Below are 8,682 nucleotides of genomic sequence, written 5' to 3'. Positions count from 1 at the left end.
CTAAAGCGGTGAAGGAACTGCAAGAGTTGATAACTAGGTGCACAGGATCGGATGAACCTCGAATGGTCCGGAAACTAGGAAAGCATGCGTTGCGCACTGGGTGGGAGATGCGATTGACTATCCAGATTGGGGACTATTAGATGGATTAGGTCGTTCTGGACCTGGGGTCAGACGTGAATGTCCTACCTAGACAGACCTGGGAGCACATGGGTAGGTTGGCACTACAATGGTCTCCTATCCAATTGCAGATGGCGAACCAATAGAAGATCTTGCCTATGGGAAGACTGCAAGGAGTTACAGTAGACATCGGTAATGCAAGCACGCAAACCGATTTTGAGGTCATAGAAATTGTGGATGACAGTAACCCATATCCTTCATTATTAGCGGTAGACTGGGCAACGGATATGAATGGAGTCACCAACCTAAAGAAACGAAAAATGATATTCGAAAAAAATCTCTCTGCGTAGTGGTTCCATTGGACCCAACCGAAGGGGCACACTATACTGAGCCGATGCACGATGAGGACAAATACGATGAACTAGACTATATCTACCAGATCACAGCGCAAGATCAGGCTCAAGTGAATCCGATAGTGGACGGAAGAATCTCATGGGATCGCGACAATTCCTACACATTGGACTCAGATGAAGAGATTAAGCAATGGTAGAACCGATTGCATGAGGTTACGACACTAAATTGAAATATGATGGTTAGATCACTACGCTGATTAATAATAAAGGCAAGGGGGGGGCCAACTGATGAGGATGCCATGAAGGCGGAGGAACCAGTCGACCAATGCGCAACAATGAATCTAAGACAAAATCCACAGGATGCCCCCGCAAAGGTACCATGTGTAACAATTGCTCACGAATGGAGTACATGCCCAAAGATTCGAAGAAAGTGGCACGGTCGTCGAAGGCAGGTGCATGTATAGGTTGGAGAGAAAAACGGGGTAAGCCTCCATCGCCAGTGTATGTTGCAGGTATATGTTGTGTAGGCACCCAACCAAATCAGAATCATAAGCTCGAATTCAATACAGCAATCTAGTTCACTAGCGGCCCGCGACAAAGTCAGGATGGTAACAGGGGGAAGCACGTACAGTGTTTGCCCGATAAAATGACCCACTAGGAATTTATGGATACCATGGGTTCGATGGGCTTATAATAGAAGGGAGGTGAATATGTGATTCTCAATAATAAGACAAGAAGGAGCCCAGAGTAAGCGGGGTAGTAGCAGGCCTCACGAAATCAATGAACTATGGGCGCGACTGCAAAAGAAAAGCATGCTAGTAGGGGAGGGAATCAACAATATGGAAGGTAGAGATGGCCACGTTGGCCACGCGAGTATGCACATAAGGGAACTAGGCCCGATCGGGTCTCTTGTATAACTAGAACGAGTCGCGACCCTGCTATCATGGCTATGCCCGCACCTACAGAAGGATACACTCCACACAACAACGTGTGAAGAGAAAATGGCTATAGCAGGAAAGTTGAGACATCGCACCGGGGGTGTGACCACCTGAATAGCTGTAGAAAGCACAGTCCCAGTGCCTCAAGCAGTTGAAAGAAGGCATGGGACTATAACCAAGTCTGCGGGAAGCCGACGTAGAAAATAGGTTCGGTACAGAGTTATTCGGTCCGCCAAATCGCGGCTGCACCACAAGGATTGCGCTGCCGTGTGGAAAGGTCGAGAGGTGACTGTTAACACCACTATTCCTGACACGAAATTCAAGTTACGATAGGGGGAGCAGGAAATGGGCCATTAAGACAGATTTTCCGAGCTAGATACGACAAGATCTGTAGCCTGGAAGCTATTAATGAACTGAAAGTGGATGGAAGGGATCCATTCAAAAATCTGTAGCCAACATTGGGTTATTCAAGATTTGAACCAGTAAAGACTAGCAAACACTCAGCTACCAGGCATCCCATGAGTACCATGTTGAGAACTAGAGCACGGTTTGCGGAAGAGCTATACTCAACCTAGGAGGAGCCAGGTGAAGCCGCTACGGCCCACGAAATCCCAAAATCCCCATGCACACCACGGCCTAGGAAGAACAAGCAGATGATGGGGCCAGTTAGGGTATCACAAAGATTCAATAAGTTATCAGTTGCCAAAAAGGGGAATGCAATCACCACTGAAGTTGAGGAGGACGACAAAGATCTGCAAGATTTGATCGCTCAGATTGAAGCACAAGATGAAGATGAATAGGATGTTTTCTGAATCCCTACACGACCCCCATATATCTCCCCATGGAATGGGACAACCAAGATACCGAAGGACCTGGATGCTGAAAAGAATACACTCCAGACCTCGCTTCTTTCGGATGAGATAAGGTTCGATGGTTTACTGCTAGGATGAGTTCCGAGCATCAAGTTCGAAGACTGGGACCTTGCAAACAGCGACAAGTTCCCAGAATTAGCCGAAGACAAATTACTGCCGCGGAAGTGGTTGCTAGGTGTGGAGAAGGCGGGATAACTTAATCTAAGGTGGATACCCCACTATCACCACTTTTGTTATCCGGAAGTTACTATGTCTAGTACATGATGGGTATCTCTTGTTGGAAGAGCTAATTCCTATCACACCTGATTTAGTACACCGGATTACGCACTTGCTTGTCAAAGGGAATGACCCCAGAAACATAGCCAGAATGAGTAGCGATGTGGGTCTTGCCAAAACAATGAAGGCTAAATATAAGTTGGAGAAGCGGAAGCGGGGGTATGTAATAGCAAGCATCAAAGACCGAGGGGTGTGAATCACCACCCAGCTGCTAGCCAACAAACTAATGAGGAAATTCCACACAGATGAGGTGCCAGCTCCTGTCATTACGCTTGCGGAGCAGTGCGTGGAAGGGGTTCAGTTCAAATGGGCACAGTTTTTATGCGACGAGTTTTTGACAAATTGTCAGGAAGCATAGGACAAAGGTAAGACATTTCATTATGCATGGTTGCTATTATCAATCCTTCTAGATGTAGAAGAACTGCTGCAGGGTAGCCAGTTTCCCAACATTGAGGACAACCTACCTGAAGCAGTACGACATACTTCGTTTTGGGCTACAAAGGACGTAGTGAGGGTTTCTGAAATCAAGGTTTTTTGGACCTTCATGGAGGGGAGTATCCAGAAACCGATCGCTCGCAGACCACGAATGTATCTACCAATATACAACAATTTGCAAAGGACGTCTGAGTTCAAAGCAGACATGCATAACTTATATATCCGGGCATGGAAGGATCCAAAGTGAGCATGGGTCATGCTCCCGTTCATTGCAAAGGATGATGCCATTTACGAGGTATTGGCAGCATGGCCTCTAGAGTGGTGCCCCCTAGACAAGGCCATGCTAGAACGAATGGTAGCACAACGATGAAAAAAGGAAATCTAGCTACAACTCACTAAATTGGCAAAAAAGACATGTCAGGGACAAAAGGCAGCTTCGGAGCAGCAGGAAACCAAGGAAGTGGTAGCAGAAGAAATCACGGCAGATCAGGAAAGGTCCTCGGAACAGGACATGCAAAGGGAAAAGGAGACATAGTAATGCACAGACCATCTTGCAGAATCAACCCAAGTCAAGAGGCCGCGTAGCAAGGAATCGCTGCATACATGAAAAAAGTAAAAAACATCAAAGGCTTTGGAGAAAGAGTTTATTGACAGTGGAAAACCAGAGAGAACTGCCCCTATAGGTGTGTTGGTGGAACTGATGATATAACAGACAAATGTGTTGGTGGAGATCGAAGCGCAGTTGTAGGTGTTACAGGTGTGACCCCCAAGCAGGGTGATCCTAAATCCAACAGAGGACACAACCGCAGCCGAGCAGATGGTGCACACCCACATAATGAACACCTTAGCGTTGCTAGCAGGTGTTGTCATAGCAGAAGCCGAGGGTGACGTGTGTCGTTGGGGGTTGAATCTGGCCGCTCTTCCTAGAGAAACCCTATACCAACTTCAGGATGGGGTAACCACTGAGCTTCGTGCCAGGGAAGGCCGCGCCCTCCAAACCTTGACGGAGTACAAGGCAAATTTGGAGCAGGTTAGTCTCCAGCGCGATGATTTGGTCGCACACAACTAGGAAGTGGAATAGGCCGTGATGGAAGCTTGCAGCAAGGTACCAAAGTTAGCTATTCTAGCCAAACTTCCAGCAACTGACAAGATTCATCGCATGGCTGCAGGATTCCGTACGGCCCAAGAGGAGGCCGCGAAGGCTCAGTGGGAATTAAATTTACAAATTGCAGAGCTAAGATTGAAGGCACAGCAGCCCACACCTTTGGATGTTCGAGAACGACGTCGTGTCGAAATTCAAGCAGGATTGGAAATAATAACGTGCGCGGTCCAATATTGCTGGGGTTTGTTAGATCAATCCCTCCTTACACTCACCTCTCTCCAGGAAGACCCAACCATACAACAAGTGGAAACAGAAGCGCGAGAGTTGCAGCGGGCTTATGACACAGTTCGGGGGACTGCGCAGACAGTCACTATCACGCAGCAAGTTAGCTAAAATGAAGGAGGCTCAGGCTCTCAAGGCACAAGTGGACGCCGCTTGGCAAAAAGAGGCAGTGCTTAAAGACCGCATCCAGCCCTGGCTTGATGAAGCATTCACAGTCTCCACCACAATCGATGGAAAGTTATCGCACATGCAAGAAGCATGTGATCTCAGAGGTAGCAGCTCTGCGGGCTGTTGCCGAAAGGGCCAGTAGCTATAGGATTTGTTTGGCTAATAACTCTTCTGAACCTGGGTCAAGGCCCAATAAGCCAGCAACATCATCAAATTTTAGAGGGAAAAGAGTAAACAACTTATCTCCCTATGGGTTTACACAAATTTCAAGCTGCAACACTCGTTGGATGAAACATTTAATTCTTCATCCAAGGAGTATTCATGTTGCATACTTTTGATAGACCCTGCTACACAAAAAATGAGAAATACATGAAAAACATGATTGCAATCACGTTTTTTCATGTATTTCTCATTTCTCATGTAGTAGGGTCCATCAAAAGTATGCAGCATGGGTAATCCTTGGATGAAGAATTAAATTTTGCATCCAACAAGTACTCCCACTCGAAATTTGAGTAGAAACTTATGGAGATAAGTTGAAAAAGTAGTTTGATTATTTTATTATTTTTTAATCTTTTTATTTTTTTACCCCAAAAATGGTGAATCATCCCCCATGGTTGACATCATCAACTTGAATCCTATTGGTTCCTATAAAGTTTATTTTGGTTGGACATTTTTCTTAAGAGGCCCATTTTAGACCTCAAAAGTTCTCTAATGGTGCATGTTTATGTAATATAAAAATGCAAAGTTACATATGTTAGTTACAATACTAAACAATATCAGGTGCAATTATAAATAATTCAACCACAAATTATATTATATGAAATTCCAACTATTACAATATGAATTTCCAACTTAATATTGGTTGGACTAAAAATTACACATGAAATGTTTTTTAATTACTTCAAAACATTATCATTGTGTTTCCAAGGCATTACAGGTAAATTCACTGACTCTGAAAACTTGAAAATTAGTCTCTATGTGTGTCTTATGCGGGATATTGACTCTAAGGGTATCACTAGACCGATTCTCTTCTCTCTCTCTTTTTTCATTTGTTGCTCCAGTGTTATTGTTCTCCTCTTTATTCAATTCTTTCTTCTTACCATCAATATTGAGTTCTTTTTTTGAAAACAAAAGAAGATACAGTGCAAAGTGTAAGCCATGAAAAACGATGAACACTAGAATATAAACTAAAGTATACTATAAACAATTTATACGATATGTACCTCACCATCAACAATGTCATAGCCATTTTCCCCCATAAAAGCAAGAAACTTGAACAAGTTTTCTTCATTTAGGCGATAATGGCCACTATGTGGCCAGATGACCTATATAAACAAAGAAAATAAAATGTCACCATAGAAAATAACACCTTAGTAACTTAGTATTCAACCTTCAGGGAAATAATAGGCACAATCATGCCAACTAAGTTACATGATAAAAAGGTCAAGTTTTAGACAACTTGTGAAAAGTAATAATCTGGGATGTGATGTCTAATCCTTGTCATTTTATTTGAAACAACATTTCATTCTCTAATGCATGAACTTGGTCAAGTATATGTGCTCAAATAACAACATGAAAGTAAATTTTTCTAATAGTCATGAAAATATTTTAACACAAAACAACTAAAAGTATTTCAATCAATATCGCGTAATACTAATTTCATCTTCAATATTTGGTTATTGTTTAAATGGACATGATACCAAGTATTTTCAATTTCATAGTTAAAATACAAAAAAAAATGGAAAATGAAATCAAACAATAAAGAGAAGATATCATGAAATGGACATTGCAATTATAAAGAAATTATTTACCTGTCCACCGATGTCTTGTTTGGCACTCCTAAAACATTTGCTTGCCCAAAATAACCAATGAGGTGAAAGAATCACAACATTAAAAACCATAGGAATCCCTACTAGAAACATTTCCAGAGTTGATGGCTCAAGTGCCTAAAGGATCTCCAACAACAAATGAATCATATCCAAGTCATGCTCTGCATTGTCTCCCCATCCTTTTTCCAATCACATTTCTTGTAACCTGCCCACACCAAAGTCAAGTAACAATCAAATGAAGGCATTGACATTTGTTTTTATCTTTTATATCTATAAACTTTGAATCTAAAAATATTGTTAAATAAAATTACTATAATACTAATATTACCTTCAAGTTTTAGATGTAGTTCAAGTGGATATGATACCAAGTATGTTAACTTTTATAGTTAAAATACAAAATGGGTGAGTGAGTGAGGCTAATGGAGGACGTGTTTCTATCTATATATAGGCTTATTCAAGGGTAGATGTGGCTCTTCATGTAGGCCGACTTGACAACTTCTAGGCCAACTTGAACTTGGAGGTATTTCGACACTTTAAAGACAAAATATTTTTTTTCTTTACAAGATACAATGTGCCCATAGGGTCTTCAATATATGACTGTGACTCTTAAACCTAGGACAAAGCCTAGAATCACTCAATGGGTGTTTGACCTATAAAATAAAATAACTTGAGCATCAAGCCCATGCTCCAATAATAATAATTTCTTTTCATTTTATAATTTATAAGAATACATATTATACTTATGAAGACCGAACCTAGATACACATTTTTTCAACATTCCAATAATCATCACTTTGTATGGCCTTTGGAAACCAGTGAAATAATTATACAGATTGAAGGCATATTTCTCAAGTGGTAATAATAATGTGTCACAACATACTCTTACTGATGCACCGTTGCAGGCAAATGAATTTGTTTGGGTACATACATTCAGCCCTTGAAATATTGTCTGGATGGCTTATGCATTGGAGACTAGAGGATTTCGTCTATTGTTTAAGATTTTAAATAACCCCAAGTTCCGTGTGGGTTCATTTGGTATTAAACTTCCACTTGATCCTCTCTCTAGCTTACATAAAGTGGCATATGAGGTCACTTTAAATTTGGAAGCAATGGGACTGGAGGCAAGCTTCATATTGTTCCCATTCCTCCAAGTCGACATGCTCACGATATCTTGGCATTTTATAGTTGCTTAAATTTCTTGCACTTCTTTCTTTTGGAGAAAATGAGTAAATAATATTGATCACCAGTAGATATTTAAACTATTTGTGCCTTAGTACATGTTTTAAAGTGCATTAATGGAATAATCATGCTGGTGGACGCTTCCATTTATTTATGATCTAATCAACTGTTACCCCTCAAAATGCATGTCTTTAGGAGACACTTTGCATAGCAGTGTGATGGACATTTATAGTAGTTATATTCAGCATTCCAAGCAGTAGTCTTTTTATATACCTATTGAGGTATTTTCCAAGAGATTTCAATTGTTGTAGGAAGGGTGTACACTTAAAGGGGGATTAATACTCCCATTTTTTTTCTCATCAGAGATAGAAGTAAATATAATAGGGATCATGAAGAAGAAGTAAAATTACTTGCCTTCTTTAGATATATTTAAGGAAGGATTGGGTAGCACTATTCATAAGACTTTCCATAGATGTACGACTAAATACATCAAGCCACAATACAATAGGGATATAGTCCATTGGGATAATAATAGATAGATTTCTCATTCTAGGCATAAGGTTGTTATTCCCATTGCTAACTCTAACTTTATCCTTAATTGTTTTCATGTCATGAAGGGATGAGATTGTTAACGAGATCAAGTTTCAAACTTCTCAATAAGGAATACACTTATTTTTTCCCTTGAGCACTTTGAGCATACGTTTCCAGCTGAATGGGGTCTTTAAGCCAATTCCTTGAGGACAAATTGTGTCTTTGAAGCCTAGGGTCAACTTGTGTATTTTAATGATGAACAAGTATTTGTATACATGTTTGGGGGCACCTTTTGGTTTTTTATTCGGTGGTTGGTTCAAAACAAAAGAATATTTATTGGGTGATTCTTTTTCATTTTATTATCTCGTATATATTTATCAAAATGGCTGCATGGATTAAATCTTTGGAGATAGAAAATGATGATACATGCACACAACCAATAATTTTGCTTGAGGGCTAAATTTAATGTGTTTACAAAGAACATAAACTTCAAGGAATATGTGGAGGTGGAAATCATAGAAAATCTAGTGATAACTTACATGGAAAGGCATACCCAAGATGTCACTAAAAGAAATATCTCAAAGCGCAATCGAAGCTTGG

Source organism: Pinus tabuliformis, chromosome 2_2 (assembly GCF_031772625.1).
Source record: "Pinus tabuliformis cultivar Carrire ecotype Pingquan chromosome 2_2, CPIR1, whole genome shotgun sequence".
Lineage (NCBI taxonomy): Eukaryota > Viridiplantae > Streptophyta > Pinopsida > Pinales > Pinaceae > Pinus > Pinus tabuliformis.
The sequence above is the reverse complement of the archived record's forward strand: the minus strand, read 5'-3'. Positions refer to the sequence as shown.